Raw genomic sequence first — 18,394 nt, forward strand, 5'->3', positions numbered from 1 at the left:
CTTATGCCGCAAAATAGAAAATTAGTAAAATTTTGGACAATGGGTGTGGCATCGCCCACTTTTAAAAGAAGGTAATTTAAAAGTTTGTAATAGCAGCCTTATGATCTTATCCTGTTTCCCACTTGGTGCAACCCTGTTGTCTATTGTGAATGGACAACAGGTGTTGAAACAAGTTGGAAATGGGGAGGTCGGCAAAAAGAAAAGGCGGCCATTATTATAATATTGGACTGGAGAAGAAAAACACTCAGTTGGTGTGAAAAACTAAAATACCTAATTGATTTATACAAACTAAAGTATAACTTAGTGCTAAAGTACTACAAGCTATTTAATATATTACGAAAACAAAAATAACTTAAATAAATAGCACAAGTGAACTTAATTAAAATACTGTGTTCAGTCATTGAGTGGAGTGGGCGTGCAAAGCCCACAAGAACAATTTTTATTCGCATCGGGAAGAAATGGAGCTTCTCGAGTGGCACTCAAGGAAGCCACGTTCACATGGCGACCGTGACCAAGGTAGGTGGTGGTGCGAAATTTTTCAATAAAATCGTGGTAAAAAGTGGCAGTGGGTGAAATGAAAGAAAAAATCAAAATTATAATAAAATAAACCTAAAACTACGACTAAAATAAACGGAAATAATGCAAAATCTTTTAAAATAATAAAAATTCTAAAACCTACAATTAAATACAGCGGAAATAATACAACTAACTAAAACCTACAAATAATAAGAAACAGAAGTAATAGGAAGAACTTTTAAATAATAAAAATATACTAAAACTCACAAATAAAAAGAAACGGAGGAAATATTAACTCTGTAAAAAAATAGAAAATTTTCGGAAATCGTAACGGCATATAAACCCACGCCACTAAATAACGGCAGAGTACCAATTCGCCATTTTACATCCACCACCACCACCAGCGAACATCAACGGCAGCAGCTTCGCTAGCACCAGCGAATATAAGCGGCATGCATCAACACAAAGGTAGCAAAAGCGGCAGCAGGATTAACCCCAGCAGCGAGGCAGAAGTTGCAGCAGAAAAATAAGTATACACATATATGTATGTATGAAATACATTTTTTGTTAAACACATATACGTATGTATGTATACCAACATAATAATTCCATTAAATGCGGTGCTTTCGCTTTGCATACCATATACTTACAGACTTTTTTTCTTTCAATTACAACGGTGCAAACATTTTAAACTTAAATTGAATTTTGAATTTCTTCGCATCAATCAAAAATTTTTCTACACAAAAAATTTTATTCAAAAATATACAGAAAAAAATTTAAAAAAAAATACAAAAAAAAATACAAAAGATTCAAAAAATACAAAAAAAAAATACAAAAACAATTCAAAAAGAAAATGAAATTGGTCATACCTAAAACTTAAATTTTCCAAAAAAAAAAAAAACTTTGGAATTAATTCATAATAAAATACAACATTACATACAACGTCTATATTTGCAACACTAATACATTAAATACTTTTAAAACACTTTACAAATTTACTACACAAAAAAAACTGTATTACTTTCCATTCTATACCTTGAAAATACAAAAAAAAAAAAAAACAAAAAAATGGTGAAACAAAATTAAATTTAATACAAAAAAAAAAAAAAACATTTTGCTGTGAAACGGCGCGGCCGACACGTTAAACAAATCAAACATATTTTTGATGAAAACGGTGCGTCCGTAAAACCTTAAAATTTAATCATTTTTTGTGCAACGGTGCGGCCGTCACAATGTTGTAATAAACACTAAATTGCAATAAACATATCACGTTTAAAATTAATATTGCCTTGGAAAATGGGATAAATAGATCAGTCTTCTAACTTGTATACCGTATATGGTAGCACACCCGGTATAAACAAAATTGTTTAAAGCCAAAATTTAATTCATTGTTCACAGGGAATACAACCCAACTGTCTTTCAAGTGATTCCAACTTCAAATAAATAACAAATTTATTTAGTTCATTAATTTTACTCCAATATTCAATACAAAATTCAAGTAAAGCGGTTTCAAATTAGATTATAAATCATTTTAAATTTCTTTTCAATAAAAAATTTTTTTTCACAATCATAACATAAACTCGCCACTTTCTCTCATTCAACTCAGGTGATAAAATCATTTCAAATTCCCTTTCAATTCAAACTTGTTCAAATTCATGTCTCAAATCTGCAGCAATAATTCAATTTAGGTTAATACAATTCAGGTTACAAAACCATTTGATATCTCTCTTCCATTCAAATTTGTTCATATTCGTAACTCAAACACTTTAGGTTCTAAAACCATTCCAAATTTCTTTTTCATTCAAATTGTTTCATATTCATACCTCAAACTTGCAACTTTTTCTCAATTCGATTTAGATTATAAAATCATTTCAACCTTCTACTGTTTTCACACAGAAATTTAATGATCTGATTTCACCTGCTAATGAAATCGTAAATTTTTTGCTTTCACACAAAAGTAACTGCTCGATTAGTATGAAGGATGAGACAGACAATCATGGCGGAACGATACAAGGTGGGAGCATGGTGACATACCTACAAACAAAAAAAGTTCCATGTACTTGTAAATTCGATGGACAAATGTCAAAATCGTACTGCGCCGGTAGTTGATGTATCAAATCAAATAAAAAAGGTTATAATCAGCTGTTCGATGCTGCCACCTTGTATCTTTCCGTCATGCAGACAATGACATTTGCTTTGACAAATGACATTTTTAAGCACTGAACACACCTAAAACTAACAAACGGAAACGGAAGCGGAACGCTGCCAACAGAGTTGCATTGTGATTTTGACTTCATTAGGCATTCGATTAGCTACTAATGAAATAATAATAGATTCGAATTTTGTAGGGAAGATTGAGCTCAATAAGCGTCTTAATGTAGAAAACTGCCTTTATTATTCAATAAGCCGTCTGTGTGAAAACAGTATTCTTTTTCATTCAAATTTCTTAATATCCAAGCATACAAAGCTGCAAGTGTAAGAGTATTTCTTCTGCTAATGTCAAATTTCGAAACAAAATTCAAAGAATTGAGAGAAAATTTCTTTAAAATTAAAAATCGCTTTTTACATACAGGTCGTTTTTACCGACAAGGCAAGAGAAGTTAAATGAATATAAAAATTCTTTAATTGGGGCATATAATAACATTTTACTAGAGGTAAATGGTCATTTTGAAAACCGACCTAGGCCAATTCGTCTGAATAAAAGTTTATAACGTTGTAGGGAAGAAGTAATTAAATGTTTTACAAAACTCAACTGCACAGTTAAAATACCAACCAACTACAGCGACTTAGTCCAAGATAAAACTTTTATATCAGATACTGATCGGGAAGAAAAAGAATCCTTCGACGCATACAAAATCGAACTGAGGAAGAAGAAGAACTCTCTGACTCATCAAAGCCGGAAACACTCGACAGTCGTATCGGTGAACAAAGTTGTTCTTTACCTCATACTGAAAATATTTCATTGCAAGAAAACTTATGTGGTTTCGATAACCCAGTCGTGACATCAAACAATTCTTTAGGGCCTTTAACAACTTTCTCAAATTCCAACCAATCTCGTACTAATTTTCTAGAACCAACAATAATGGTAAGCTGTACTTTGGCAGCCGTTGAAGATATCATTATGAAATTTGGCAGGAACATTACTCCTATTACTGTATGTATTTTTAATAAAAATTAGCAACATCGGAGAACGACCACGCCCACTTTTAAAAAAATTTTTTTAAAGTAAAATTTTAACAAAAAATTTTATATCATTATAGTATATAAGTCAATTATGTGAACCATCAACTCCAGTAATGATAAGGTGCAACAAAATACAAAAATAAAAGAAAGTTTCAAAATGGGCGTGGCTCCGCCCTTTTTCATTTAATTTGTGTAGGATACTTTTAATGCAATAAGTCGAACAAAAATTTACCAATCCTTGTGAAATTCAGTAGGGGCTTAGACTCTAGGACGATAACTGTTTTCTGTGAAAAAGGGCGAAATCGGTTGAAGCCACTCCAAGTTTTTATACACAGTCGACCGTCTGTCCTTCCGCTCGGCCCTTAACACAGTAACTTGAACAAAAATCGATATATCTTTACTAAACTTAGTCCACGCACTTATATGAACTCACCCTGAATTGGTATAAAAAATGGCCGAAATCCGACTATGACCACGACTACTTTTTCGATATCGAAAATTACGAAAAATGAAAAAAATGCCATAATTCTATACCAAATACGAAAAAAGGGATGAAACATGGTAATTTGATTGGTTTATTGACGCAAGATATAACTTTTGAAAAAACCTTTGTAAAATGTGTAAAACTGGTCCACATTTTGGTCAATATCCCGATTACGCCTTCACATATACAACTACCACCACTCCCTTTTAGAACCCTCATTAATACCTTTAATTTGATACCCATGTCGTACAAACACATTATAGAGTCACACCTTGTCCACCTTTATGGCGATATCTCGAAAAGGCGTCCACCTATAGAACTAAGGCCCACTCCCTTTTAAAATACTCATTATCCACCTTTCGTTTGATACCCATATTATACAAACGCATTCTAGAGTCAACCCTGGTCCACCTTTATAACTATATCTCGAAAAGGCGTCCACCTATAGAACTATGGTCCACTCACTTTTAAAATACTCATTAACACCTTTCATTTGATACCCATATCGTATAAACAAATTCTAGAGTCACCCCTGGCCTACCTTTATGGCTATATCTCGAAAAGGCGTCTACCTATAGAACTAAGGCCCACTCCCTTTTAAAACACTCATTAACACCTTTCATTTGATACCCATATCGTAAAAACAAATTCTAGAGTCACCCCTGGCCTACCTTTATGGCGATATCTCGAAAAGGCGTCCACCCATAGAACTAAGGCCCACTCCCTTTTAAAATATTCATTAACACCTTTCGTTTGATATCCATATTGTACAAACGCACTCTAGAGTCACCCCTGGTCCACCTTTATGGCGATATCTCGAGAAGGCGTCCACCTATAGAACTAAGGCCCACTCCCTTTTAAAATACTCATTAACACCTTTCATTTGATACTCATATCGTAAAAACAAATTCTAGAGTCACCCCTGGCCTACCTTTATGGCGATATCTCGAAAAGGCGTCTACCTATAGAACTAAGGCCCACTCCCTTTTAAAATACTCATTAACACCTTTCATTTGATACCCATATCGTACAAACAAATTCTAGAGTCACCCCTGGTTCACCTTTATGGCAATATCTCGAAAAGGCGTCCACCTATAGAACTAAGCCCACGCTCTTTTAAAATACTCATTAGCACCTTTCAGTTGATACCCATATAGTACAAACTAATTCTAGATTCAGCCCTGGTCCACCTTTATGGCGATATCCCTAAACGGCGTCCACCTATAGAACTATGGTCCACTCCCTTTTAAAATACTCATTAACACCTTTCATTTGATACCCATATCGTAAAAACAAATTCTAGAGTCACCCCTGGCCTAGCTTTATGGCGATATCTCGAAAAGGAGTCTACCTATAGAACTAAGGCCCACTCCCTTTTAAAATACTCATTAACACCTTTCATTTGATACCCATATCGTACAAACAAATTCTAGAGTCACCCCTGGCCTACCTTTATGGCTATATCTCTAAAAGGCGTCCACCTATAGAACTAAGCCCACGCTCTTTTAAATTACTCATTAGCACCTTTCAGTTGATACCCATATCGTACAAACTAATTCTAGATTCAGCCCTTGTCCACCTTTATGGCGATATCCCTAAATGGCGTCCACCTATAGAACTATGGTCCACTCCCTTTTAAAATACTCATTAACACCTTCCATTTGATACCCATATCGTAAAAACAAATTCTAGAGTCACCCCTGGCCTACCTTTATGGCTATATCTCGAAAAGGCGTCTACCTATAGAACTAAGGCCCACTCCCTTTTAAAAAACTCTTTAACACCTTTCATTTGATACCCATATCGTAAAAACAAATTCTAGAGTCACCCCTGGCCTACCTTTATGGCGATATCTCGAAAAGGCGTCCACCTATAGAACTAAGGCCCACTCCCTTTTAAAATACTCATTAACACCTTTCAGTTGATACCCATATCGTACAAACAAATTCTATAGTCACCCCTGGTCCACCTTTTGGCGATATCTCGAAAAGGCGTCCACCTATAGAACTAAGCCCACGCTCTTTTAAAATACTCATTAACACCTTTCAGTTGATACCCATATCGTACAAACTAATTCTAGATTCAGCCCTGGTCCACCTTTATGGCGATATCCCTAAATGGCGTCCACCTATAGAACTATGGCCCACTCCCTCTTCAAATACTCTTTAATACCTTCCATTTGATACATATGTCATACAAACACATTCCAGGGTTACCCTAGGTTCATTTTCATACATCGTGATTTTCCCTTATTTTGTCTCCATAGCTCTCAGCTGAGTATGTAATGTTCGTGACACCCGAACTTAGCCTTCCTTACTTGTTTTATATTCATCCAGTTCTTTACAATGCTGCAAATCAAGTAGTGGTACTTTGTTCGCATATGGAGCTTTGAACGAAACTTTTACATATACTTTAACAATAAAAAGGCATATATCTGCAATTCCTGCCTTTTATTTTACTGTTAATTGAAATTGATCTTGAAAAAAAAAAAATTTTTTTTGAGATAGTAAATTGCCTTAGACATCCAACGTGCATGATGAAATGCACCTGGACGATAAAAATTGAGGTTAGTGGGATGTTCTTCAATGAAAAGTTTACAATGTAATAAAAACTCTTTATAATCATAGCGGGGTTGTTGAATTGTTAAACATAGATTTATAAAATTTGCAATTTCAAGTTTAACTGCCTCTAGAATGTGTTTAATTTTTTCTATCTGTAATCCAGTCTTTACCTTATTTTGATCTATTTTTTCCCAAAATTCTTGAAAACGTTTAAATAAGGGTACGCTTGGACCAGATGAAGAAGGCATCTGTATTTCAAAGACACTTTTCAAAATCAATTCAAATATGTGGTGTCTACATGGAAAGTACAAAATATCACGTTCTAACATGTGTTGCAGTAGCGTGGCCGCCCCATTGATATAACTCATGTTGGATGCTGTAATATCACAACAGAACGCTTTTACCTTATTGTCCAAATTCCGCTCCAAAAGTACGTCATAGACTGCAGCGGCTTGCCCTTTTCCTGTTGGATTTGGCAGAGCAGGAACTGCAAGCAGTTGCTCAATATCACCCCTGGTAACCAAGACAACAAGCCTATCGACCTTTTCTGCTTCAGTTAAGGAAGGTAAAAGCTTTCCATCCCAATGAATTACTGGTGCCAATAACTTATCATTTTCAAAAGCGGCCTTTAAATTAATAGACCTCTTTTCACGCATTTGTTGCCTGGACCGGCGTAATACTAGGTTCAAACACACACCAAATTGGCAATTTATACTATTTGGGCAATTTATTACGCAATTTATCATATAATAAATTGTAATAATAAATTGCCAATTGAAAAAAAATTGCGTAATAAATTGTTTCAAACTGCAAATACAACCTTGTAAAGTGTGTTTATTGAGTAGATTTCAACGTCAGTTGCGCATGGCTGAACTATATGGTTGGCTCATTTCATCAGCTGATTTTATGTCTTTCATTTCACTGGAGTAGGGATTGTCAAAAGAAGATGGCAAACTCAAAATGAAACCAAAACATTGAACACATTTTCTTACAACACACAAAAATTTCAAAGTTTTATGTTTTCATTCCATTTCATTCGCCTAATACCAACACGCACATTTTGACAGTCTGAACAAAGGTATCTTCTTGCTGTAGAGATGAGCCAACCAGCTATCAAATTACTATTGTGTAAGCTAAATCGAGTTGTATGAACAGCACTCAATTCAAATCGAAATTTCCTCAATTTATTTTTCTGTTTGAACATAGTATAATGTAGATCTGCTTATGGACAAAGCTGCAGCGTCATGCCCCCCTGCTTCTGCTACGGTTACTAAATTGTGGACTCCATATCTGTCGCTAATTTTGCAGGCATGGATTGTTCTTGAACGCTTCACTGCATTCGCTCGAATAGTTTTTCAGATCTTTCCATAGCAGCTTTCTCTTTGGAAGCAAGTCGGTAATCGTACTCATGCATATAGCCAAGACGCCCTTTTTTTCTTTGATTAAGTAAAAACTGTCTATCTTCGTCTATTTTCAGCAACTTCAAAGCATTTGTATGGGAGATATCAAATAAGTCATCAAGTCTTTTCACAAAAATATGTTCTTTTTCTTTTGAACTAGGTCTTTTAGCTGACTTCTGTAGTGCCCTCTACTCTGCATACAGCATCTCAAGCTTCTCGATACAGTGATCATTTCTACGTGTCGGAATGCGAGACTTATCCCAAAAAACAGAAACTTCTTTAAGAGTTAAAGAGGCACTTTCACGTAGACTAAGCTTAACTTCACGCATGTTGTTTACGTTTTTTGGGTAACAGACGCTTTGGCGATAAATTGACGCCTACTAGTTTATTTGCATAAACCACTCAGTGGCGTCATATAAAATGTTTGACCTGCCTGCGGCACAGGTTAGAGTTTTCAAATTTATACCAAATTTTGACACAAATTACTTTTAGCGTAATGAAACATTTCTGTGGGGTGGGAGGCAAGAAATTAAAAAAAATAATTTTTACCACCTAGTGCTTGCCCTCTGAAATAATATCCATCACAAAAACTTTTACAATATTACTAATAAGTCACTAAAAACCCGTATGGAAGGAAGTGTCGATAAATTGCAACTTTTTTTTTTACATAAAATTATTATCTCATTTCTGAACACTATGACACGTTAATTAAGAATTTGACAGGCAAAAACAGGGAATGCTGAGTATGGAGGTGTTGTTGACGTTTTATGATTAAAATCTTTTGAAAATAATGACATGAATTTTTCCACCTAGCACGTTCGAAATTTTACGAAAGAAAATCACGTGTAGTCAACATCAAGGATTTTAATGACAGTAAAGTCATTCTCTTACGACCACTTGTACCCTTGTTGAAAGACGATGTTTCAGAGTTTATCTGTCAACAGCCAATTGTGTTGGAGCATTTCGAGGCGCGCGTTGTTCATGTGGTGACTGCATATCGTGTGTTTGTACATACAATTGCCGCAGAAGGAAATATGAATGCACTAATGAATGACATGTATGAATACTATGAAAATGGAGGGACTCCTCTAGCTGAATTTGAACCAGAACAACTCTGCGCTGCATTGGGTAGCGATGGAAATTGGTATCGCGCACGTATAACACCTCAGTTACCAAGTATGATATCGAAGTAAGCTACATCGATTATGGAAACACGGAGCTCGTTGATGCTGCTAAGTTAAAAAAATTGGAAGAAAAACGAATGCCAATACCAATACATATGCCATTGAATTTAACTGGCCGCATACGCGCGGCACAAAAGTTCCAAATCAAAAAAAAAAACTAATGCAACAACCGATTCAGATGCAGCTGTGATAGCTAAGTTAAAGCAGCTGACATGATGATGGATGAGCCTGTGTTGATCGTGAAGGCATTGGAAGTACAACAAAATCATTTGATAGGTGAACTTCATTTGTCTAATGGTGATAATGTTATTGACGTTCTACTGAACTCGCAATTAATAAAATCACGAGATGTGGACTTCATGCGCAAGCAATTGGAAAAGGATAATTCAAATATGATCGAATATATTGAATTTGTGGATTTGAGAGTTGAAGAGGAAGAAGAAAGTTCGTTGTGGCATCAGTTTTGAGAAGTTACGTATTGAATCTACTTTCTGAAAGGTCTCTTTTTTTTTAGACGTCAACGAATTTAGATCAGCTTAAGTAAATAAAACTTGTGACAAAAGCTCTAAAACGTTTTTTTTTTTTGTTTTGCATGGCGCTTTTTTAGAAGCTCGACTTTTAAATGTATTTGAGAACCTCATCCTTTTGTAAAAATTGGTCTAGTTTTCCGAAGTTGGTGCCTTTCAATATTTTATACAGTAAGATATGTTTTCAGAAGTTTATTATCAAAATTTCCCCCCAAAAATTTGGCATTTGAAGAGCTTTATAATAAAATTTATTGCCAATTCTTTATACGAGAATATGCAGAGCCCTAGTGGTAGTCGCAAAACCCCAATCCGTTTATAGAAGCGAATTTATCACAAAGTATCTCCAGATAAAATGCTTAGGATATATGTGATGAAATCAAACGACGACACGCAGTAGACGACTAAAGTTTTCCTCATCTGGCATTGATGGTATGCAAAAGGACTCATAATCGAGTGGGTTCGAAATGGGTGCGGATAGCCCTGTCGGTCAGACACCCCACCACGCTTGGTACGTAATCCGGAAAAGGCACCTTTTACATTCAAACAAGTGCAATTAATATGCAAACGTATGCTTAAGTAGCGCGAAGATGCGATACGTGAAAAGTAGAATGATTTTGACTACAGAACTCGCCGAACAGTATTATGGCTTTCGTAAAATTCACTTACGATCAAATACAGAGGCGCTATGAGGCTACACCTGGCTATCTTTCATAATAGGCTTCTCTGAAAATAAAATGAAAAATTTAAGCACATAAAGAAACACAGGATGCATTTAACGTAGTCCAAAGGTAATTTTTTAACCTGATTTAAATTAATCGAAAAATACTTAAATTCTCCTTCCGTACTTTAGATTCTAAAGTTAATTCTATTTGGATTTAATATTTAATTCAAATTTATGCCAGCGCTCTATCACCATATATTCAGATTCGTTTCAAAGTTCTAACTGAAGTTGAAACGAAAGGCTATTCAAATTAAATGTTCAATATTGAGAATGAAATTTTCGAATTTTGAAAACAGAAATTTCGAAACTAAGTTTTCACTATGATAACTGAAGGGACATATTCACAAAATACGATTTTAAGGAAATATTTTTGAATCGGCTTACGACATATCACCAAATTTCAAATTAAATTTAAAACAAATTTTAATTATTTGTTAGAAATCCAATAACAATAAAAGATGTTATGGCAAATTTTCAATATGTTAATTTTCGACTTTATTTATCACAAAATCGCTTGTTTTATTTTTCGAAAACGCTACAAAAAAGTCGCTTTTGACAAGTGAATGGTAATCGCGAAAAACGTGGTAAGCGACAAAATCTAAATTTTTCAGGAGAACAAAAACGCTTTTTATGGAAAATATAGTTTTTTCTTTTTATTTTTTTAAGGTTCTTCAAAAAATATGATAACGAAAACTTGTATACAAAAAATTGCTGAATTTTGTTTTGAAATTACATCTTAATTCACTGTTTCAAAATTTTTTCAGTGGAAAAACGTTGTATGTTGACTGCTCTATGTCACTTGCAACGTTTTTCCACCTTAAAAGAGAACGCACTTCGCATTTAAATAAAGACGATATTGAATAAATTTTGTTTCATTGTTTTGTTTTCTTCTTCTTCAATGTATGGTAATATAAAAAACTTAACAATATAACAAGAAATTTGGCTTTGAACTTTTTTCTGTTGTAAGATTTTAAATGTAAATTTAACCGCAGATATATTTATAAAACTCGGCATAAATATTCGGCAATTATGCTACCATTGAAAGAATATCTTTTTTCTTTACATCACTTAATTTAATAAGCTCTCCCCGAAGAGGCTTCATCGTAAAATTTGTTGTTCTTTTGTGGTTAAGATTGTAGCACGACCACATTTCTGCAATGCAATGATTTTTTCGTATTCGAAGCATATTTGGTTCATCAGCGGAAATCTGAATCCATCGTGCTTCAGTTATTTTGCACGTAGAGTCTTTACGAAACATTTCCTTGAGAACATCAAAATTTTTGAAATCATTTAGGGCCATCTCATGTACCCTAAACGGATTTGATGGTCTCGCTGATTCATAAAGCCGCGAAACATCGTTTGGAACATAAAGTTGTGACGCTTTCGTTTTTTTTTTTCAATATTGACTTCGGTGAAGTACTTTCCTAGAAAGCTGTGACACAGGAAAATTATAGTCCAGTTATTATTTTGTCCAACGCATCTATCCGACCAAATTATTAATTTTCTAAGTTCCCCTCGTTTGAGTACACTGTAGTTTCTTGTGATATGTTTCCAAATACATGAAGCGATTTCCGCAGCTCCTCTCTTTTCCACTGTTTCGTGCCAAGTATAAATATCAACGTTATTGTGTGGAAGAGTATGCACGGCGAAGTTATATTTTGAGTATTGACGCTGATAATAAACATCAGAATGAGTAAGATTTGGCGTCAAATTCATTTGCTGCATATCGACACAAATAACAACAACACTATCAGAATTGGCGGCGGTACTAGAATCTTGTCTCAATTGGGCATAAGCCCTCTTTGCTTTCTAGTGATGTAATTTGGCGAAGTTTTCTATTCTCTCTAGTTGCTCATCACTCACATATGCAATCATTTCAATGAAGAACTTATCACAAACCTTACAACTATCGCTTCTGGGAGAACTAAATCGTAAGTTATGCTCCGTATTAAAAATATGTATAAATGTGTTATAATGCATCGTACTATTGACGTATTTTGCTTTAAATAACTCATACATCTTTGAGATGCTCAAATCTGGGCTTAAGTAATCCTTTCTTGAGGAAGAACGCCTATAATGGCTTTCTTGGCTGGGAAAGCTTAATATGTGTTCCGTAAATTTTCTCCTTTCTTCGTCTATAATCTTATGAGGACGATTCTCATGCTTTCCGCGGTTTTGCGGGGCAGTGGGCCCGGGGAAGTCGGGCGTGTGCGTTGCAAACAAAAATAAATAAAACACCGAATTAGTATCAAAACAATAACAATTTATTCACTGTGTAAAGAAGATGTGGTTATTAATTATCAAAGGTTCGGTAAGGTGAAAGTTCAAAACACAAAGAGTGTGCAAGAGTACACTCGCGGTATGTAATGAAGGGGCCTAATTAATTCCAACTCAAAGTATTGGGTAAAGAAAGAATTAATTAAAACGCACGCTTCACTATACACAAATAATTACTTGCAATATTAATTCACGGAATTTAAATATGGGAATTAATTTAAGGCACAAAGATGAAAATAATTATTTGCAAATCACTTCAAATTACAACTTCTTACAGCGTACAAAAAAATGGTTGGTTTTTATTTTTACTCACCTGGGGCTAGCTGCTGGCTCGTTGACGTTCCAAAATAGAAAAAGAAGGATCAAAACCGCGAACAAGTCCGCGGCACCTGCCGATAGCTAACTTTCGTTGAGTTTTTCCCCTTCAAAGTTACCTTTCGGCTGGTGTTAGCCGTTACCGGTATTAATAATAAATAAATAACTAATGTGCGTGTTAGGGTGGTCCGAAATATTTAGGCTGGTGTCCTAAACATGCCGGCCCCCTTGCGGCGAGCAACTTGAAACTCGGTGAGTACGCCAGCAACCTTCCCAAGGCGGGATAAACTAAATAAATTTAAAAAATATGATACGTATGTATAGTAGGATCGTAAGTACGATCACCGGCGGACATCCGTGCTCGCAGTAATGCAGCCTCGCTGAACTGTGGATGAAAAAGAAAAGCGTTAGTATTCAAGTACGTGGGGTTGCTTGGTTTAAAATGCACCTTGTGGTATAATTAAAGTTTTTTATAGTGGGTGGGCTCCAGACACGACGAGGCCGAAAATTGTGGCTTGGGTGAGGAGCCCGCCGACAGTTGACGTGGGTGTGCCTCCGACCATAATACTGGCGTAGACGTCGGCGCCCAAAGTGAGCAACACTGGGGACGATCGGTAAAATGTCGGATCGGCCAGCTTCATGAACTGGAATGGGGCCGCTACCGACGGGTCCAGATTTGCCGTGGGGTTTAACCTGGCATAGTTCGATATTACGGTGGCTTGGGTCGTGATCTTTCCCGTTATCCCATACTTCCCTCGAAGAACGACGGTGCACCTCGAAAGACGTGCGGTATTGTTACGCTCCAGGTGTAGACCCTTGCACAGATTGGCATCGATAATGCTGGTGGGAGCGCAGGCATCTAACAGGGCGCGCACCAGGTGTAAACGGCCTCCTGCCTCAATTCGGACTATGGCTGTCGGCGCGATGGGGATCAATGCTCGAGTTATAGTCGGTGCCGCTAAATTGTCCAGGAGTCTACCACTCCTGAAGCCAGTGGGGGTTTGTTGTTGCCTCACGAGAGCTCGATGGTTGTTGCGCATCTTATTAGGGGCCGTCCTCCCAGTGAACTGTCGTGACGAGCAGGACGGACGCGGTTCCGCGTCGTCACGCTCGTTACCAGTAGGGCGGTGCGATGGGCGGAAAGGACGTGTCTCCGCGCCATCCCCGATTTGTAAGCGCGCGAAAGCGCCGTGCATAGGCGAGCGGTTCTCGGGTCTCTCATGACGTAATGGGGCCGGAATCGCGGCGTTTCTAAGCTGCCCGATTGGGCTACCTCTGCTGCATTGGCCAGCCTCTCTTCTTCCTCTTCTTCCTCGACTTGCTGGGCCCATGATTTAGTTTGCTCCGTGACATGGATGGAGAGGACCCCGTCCGAGCTCGCTTCGTCGTCGTCGTGCTTGCTTTGAGGTGGCGACGGCTGATCCTCGTCCATATGTAGCGTCGTGTGATGTGGTTCACTGCAACGTCGGCATCGGTCTTGGCTGGGGCAGATTTCCAGGCGGTGGAACGGGGATAGGCAGTTGGGACAATAGCGGTGAATGAGTATTGCACGTAGTCGCTCCTCAGTCGACATACCACGGTAAATTGGGCACAATCGCACTCCGTGCACAGACGGCAAGCGATGGTGAACGCATTTGGTGCGTGCCTCGGTTTTGGAGTGTTTGAATGCAAATCCAGGCATGTCTGGAAATGGTAGCGTTTAGTAATATCGCTGCATAGGCTGGTTGGGTGGCTAATTGCCGGAGACCCGCAGTCGATTCTGGCTGACCTATTGGTTGGCGTACTCGGGATAAGGGTTAATTTGGGATGAATAACCTGGTTAAGTTATTCTGCCGATATAGTGACGTGTAGTGGTTGAACCCACTGTTAGGTTTAGTAAACTTTGATTGACATACGCCTAAAATGACCTTTCGTTTTGAAAATAGTTTCATCAGAATGAAATTGCTGATATTGAAAGCCACCAATAGTAAGATTAAGAATTATTAAATATAGACTTAGGGCAAACTCTATTTTTTGGTGTTTGCCTAAGGCAGGCAATACGCGACAATATACGGTATATCACGGTAAACTCGTGTGTTGTCACGGCTCCTTGTAATTGCCCTCCAAAAATTTGATCACAAAACTTACCCACGCCCATGCACATGTGACTATGAATATAACCTATGAATGACTGTAAAATGACTAGTCAAATGACGTTGTGCAGAGAAAATGTGCGACAGATGTAAAGAGGCCTTTATTCGCCGTCTGGGAACACTCTTTGTGTTGATTTGGGTCATGTTGTGTGAGAATCACAAATTGTGGTGTGTTTGTTGATTTCAACACAACCCTGGCAGGGATAGCCTACACTATCGAGTGTGGTATCTTGTAGAGCTGTCAGCTGATAACTCTTCCACTCACTGGAATGAGGCAGATGTGCGGTGCTGCCAATTTGGCAGCGTAATGATACATAATGGTCATGTCATGTATTATTTAGGGACAGCTCGCGTCTGAGTCTTGACGCGACATCAACGCTGATAATTATTTCTGGAAATTTTCATTTTTTTTGTTTTGGGTTTTCCCATAACGTTGATTTTGTTGAATTCCTATTTCGTAAAAACATTCTGACCCTTCCTTTAATTATTTTATCAATTTTAAAGATTTTATTGAAATCTCCCATTAGCTCTTCCACCGTTAAGTGTACGCTACTAAACAACGTTGAAAGGCTTGGAAATTTTACGGTCTTAAAAGTCGAAGTTATTTCTTTATAGTTCACGAAACAGTCTAAACTAAGTTGGAGTTTAGAAGAAAACTTAACTTTTCCTAATAAAAATAATAATGGCAACTGATTTAAGGAAAATAACTATTTTGCTCATATTTTTTAATGTTTTTTTGTTTTTGATAAAAGGAAGCCCGTGATAAACAAACCAGAGCGCGCCTTCTTATCTAGGTCTATATTTCCGCGATTATATATATGTATTCTGATTTTGTTCACGTACTAACACTCGGGTGTGTTGGATCACATGGATCCGAGTTGTGATACCCTTTGGATCGCGCGCAATGTGCTTACTGCGTAAGAAAAAGTCATCGAGTGGCACCCTTGTTTCGTTCATTCAAAATTAGTATAGATACATTTTGAATGAATTTTCACTATGAAGAAAAACTTGTGTGATGGGTAACTATGCAGGTATCGTTCCTTTTTTATAATTTTATAAAGATTCTAATTTCTTCTTCTTTTGTTTCGTTTTAGCCTTCTAGAACCACTTGAAAATCGATATTCTTACAGAAATTAGAAAAACTATAATTTCGTTCTGTTTATTATTGAAATTAAAGTGGATATTACATTATAAGTTAAAGTTTTATACGATGAAGCGATGTTTGAACAGATTTTAATCTTGTGGATGAAAATTGCCAACGCAAAACTAATTGAAATGTGAATGTACTGAGCTCCAACATTCTCGTATCAATTGATATAAGAAAATGTTTGTATCCTCCGAATCGCAGAAAAATTCTCTTTTGGAACATACCAAAGCGGCAAGAGAGGAAAGGGCTTTGGAAAAAACGTCGTGATTGGGCAGCCATGCAAATACAAGCGCAATGGAAGGGATATGTGGCACGTAGGCAGTATCACAAAAGATAGTTTCCGATTTTGACAATTTAATTGGAAATGAAAGAAATGACAAGGATGTCGAGCTCTTACCTGCAATAATGTATACCCAGTTGTGCTACGCTTCCTTACAAATTTTCAACACAAAAAACAAACCGTAGTGGTTGATGCATCGCGTGAACGATTTGAACGTTTGCGTCGATATCTGAATAAAGCTCTGGAATCAGAATCGCCCAAGATGTCATATACAGCACTTTGCCTACACAAAGATAAAGGCTTGCCTTGGTTGGCACATCAAATCTTTTTTTTGAGTTTATGCTGCCAAATGTTGGAGGATATAAGACCAGAAAATCATACCGATAGCAAATCATTGGCATTGTATTTGCATACTTTAGTTGTCTTCACATCACCAAAGTCTTGGGGCATTCGCAGAAGCAAACCGTTTGATAAGGTGCAGCCTGCCTTACAAAAAATATGCTGTAATATTCCAGGGAAATTAGTGCAGTGCGGTTTCTTCAAAACAATGCGATCAATCCTTTTAAAAGGCACCGCTCGTGAAGATCTTTCTATTAAACCTGTGACTTTGAAAGCGATAATGACCCTGTCTACCCACCTTCTAATTGATGGTGAATTCAGTCGTAGTTTAATAACTCAATTTCTAACAGAAATTTTATCGGTTCCGGCTCTGGTGTATCATTTAAATATAATAACACCACAGTGCATGGAGCAACTCACTGCGATGCAAGTCCTGAAGCGATTCCTCCAAGCTGCCGAAAATATTATATGGTTTTCAGATTTTATTAACCATATGCCTGGAAAATCCTGTGGAAGCAAAAGAACTGTCCTATCCCCTATTTACGACTGCAGCCATAATACTTTTGGAAAATATTCCCAATACAGTTTCTAACAAAGGAGTGTTTACGCAATGGCATGAATTACTTGGTTGGCACACACCCACACCCGGTATTGACCTTCTCCAGGGTATGGTATAATCAAATACCGCGTTTCCCACGCCAGGGGCGGAATGGCGATGGTGCATTTATAAAAGGAGTATACCTATGCATTGGAGAGTTTCCCAAATGCAATCGAACATACATATATTGCAGCGGGCTTGCGATAGGTTTGCGGGTATAGGTACCCAATCAGCGGAAAATGCCGCACAACATTCATCACATTCATCGTTCCCAATTTGATTGAACGCATTATAAATTTATAGGGTATTCGACCCTTAGAGGTTTTGGGATCAGTTAAGACAGAGCTGATCGATGAAAGATCCAGCAATTTCTTAGATTGCGTAAAATGGGCTCGTAATTATTGGGAAGATACAAATTCCGTTCTACAACTAAGAAGATTATCCACTGAAACATTTTCAGGCAACTCAGGTATGAGCAGAATAGTAAGGCTAAATAATTCACCTGCCGCCATGGATATAGACTGCTCTGAGGCGAGCACTTCGGTTGCCGCTTCCAATTTAAATATGGATTCTAGTCAACGTGAATACTTTTACTATAGTAGTATAAGTAGAAAGCGTCATCGTAGTTATAAAAAATACGCGTATCCGATTCGCGTATCGGTGATGGTCCATATTTTATTGGCAATCGTATACGTAAAATAGCAGAATGTGAAAAACCGCAGTTCATTCA

General features: G+C 37.1%; 2 pseudogenes; both read left to right on the forward strand.

Moving 5' to 3' along the window:
* Window positions 1–10,033: 10,033 nt before the first annotated feature.
* LOC137235843 (akirin-like) lies at window positions 10,034–10,569 on the forward strand (annotated as a pseudogene).
* A 5,935-nt stretch (window positions 10,570–16,504) lies between these two features.
* LOC137235844 (ubiquitin-protein ligase E3B-like) lies at window positions 16,505–17,743 on the forward strand (annotated as a pseudogene).
* Window positions 17,744–18,394: the final 651 nt, after the last annotated feature.

The sequence above is a fragment of the Eurosta solidaginis genome, unplaced genomic scaffold (assembly GCF_040869045.1).
Source record: "Eurosta solidaginis isolate ZX-2024a unplaced genomic scaffold, ASM4086904v1 ctg00001126.1, whole genome shotgun sequence".
Classification (NCBI taxonomy): Eukaryota; Metazoa; Arthropoda; class Insecta; order Diptera; family Tephritidae; genus Eurosta; species Eurosta solidaginis.